The sequence below is a fragment of the Octodon degus genome, unplaced genomic scaffold, assembly GCF_000260255.1.
Source record: "Octodon degus isolate 3935 unplaced genomic scaffold, OctDeg1.0 scaffold00007, whole genome shotgun sequence".
NCBI lineage: Eukaryota > Metazoa > Chordata > Mammalia > Rodentia > Octodontidae > Octodon > Octodon degus.
The window spans coordinates 4,589,205-4,590,727 of record NW_004524583.1 but is presented as its reverse complement, the minus strand read 5'-3'; the positions used below and the strand labels follow the sequence as shown (position 1 = coordinate 4,590,727).

General features: G+C 46.0%; 1 pseudogene; it reads left to right on the top strand.

Annotated features, from left to right (window-relative positions):
• Positions 1–339: 339 nt before the first annotated feature.
• Positions 340–1,523, top strand: part of LOC101562771 — a 17,782-nt pseudogene continuing 16,598 nt past the window's right edge.

Genomic DNA, 1,523 nt, shown 5'->3' with positions numbered 1-1,523 from the left:
TTACATTTGTAAAACTTCAAGCTAAACTGATATATCAAGAAGTGCTAAATGCACAGATGTTTATTTTTCTCTCACACTGAAGTCCATGGTGGGTAGTCAGCTGGACTATGCCATTTTCAGGAAACCAGTGGACAGAGTAGAACTGCAGTCAATGACTTTTATATTGTAAATGATGCTCAAATCATACCTATCATTTTGATTTAGCTTCTTATAGTACAGCTGTGAGTCACTACCTCAGCCTTTTAAGGATAGCTAGAGCATAGGAGGCTGAGGTGCTACACAGGACCCAGGGATTCCTAATCTAAATGGACAATGATGACCTGTCTTCATTCCTGGAGTTCCTCATCTAGGAAATGATACACAGGCCTTGCTACATGGAATTTTTAACACAGACTGGTGCTGGAAGGGGTCAGAAATGAATCTAGAAGGAAGAGACAGACACGACCATGGAACTCTCCTAGGTCCATATCTTCTTCTAACATGACTGTGATTTGATCAGCAGCCACGAACATTGGCTCCTGTGTCTGGCCCTGTGGTGCTAGGGTCTGATCACTGCTCACAACGACAGAGCTGTCATGGCTGCTGCATCTACTGCGACCCTTGTCATCTCGCAGCCCCAGTTCACAGCCATGAATGAACCACAATGTTTCTACAATGAGTCTATTGCCTTTTTTAATAACCGGAGTGGAAAATATCTTGGCACAGAATGGAACACAGTCAGCAAACTGGTGATGGGACTTGGAATCACTGTCTGCATCTTCATCATGTTGGCCAACCTCTTGGTCATGGTGGCCATCTACGTCAACCGTCACTTCCATTTTCCTATTTGTTACTTAATGGCTAACCTGGTTGTGGCAGACTTTTTGCTGGGTTGGCTTACTTCTACCTAATGTTCAACACAGGACCCAATACTCAGAGACTGATTGTTAGCACATGGCTCTTTCGCCAGGGCCTCATCGACACCAGCCTGACAGCTTCTGTGGCCAACTTGCTGGCTATTGCAATCAAGAGGCATCTCACAGTTTTCCGCATGCAGCTCCACAGATGGATGAGCAACCAGTGGGTGGTGGTGGTCACTGTGGTCATCTGGACAATGGCCATTGTCATGGGTGCTATACCCAGTGTGGGCTGGAATTGTATCTGTGATATTGAAAATTGTTCCAACATGGCACCCCTCTACAGTGACTCTTATTTAGTCTTCTGGGCCATTTTCAACTTGTTGACCTTTGTGGTTATGGTGGTTCTTTATGCTCACATCTTTGGGTATGTTTGCCAGAGGACTATGAGAATGTCTCGGCATAGTTCTGGACCCAGGTGGAATCGGGATACCATGATGAGTCTTCTGAAGACTGTGGTTATTGTACTTGGTGCCTTTATCATCTGCTGGACCCCAGGTCTGGTCCTGCTGCTGTTGGATGTTTGCTGCCCACAGTGCAATGTCCTGGCCTATGAGAAATTCTTCCTCCTCCTCGCTGAGTTCAACTCTGCCATGAACCCCATCATCTACTCCTACCGAGACAAGG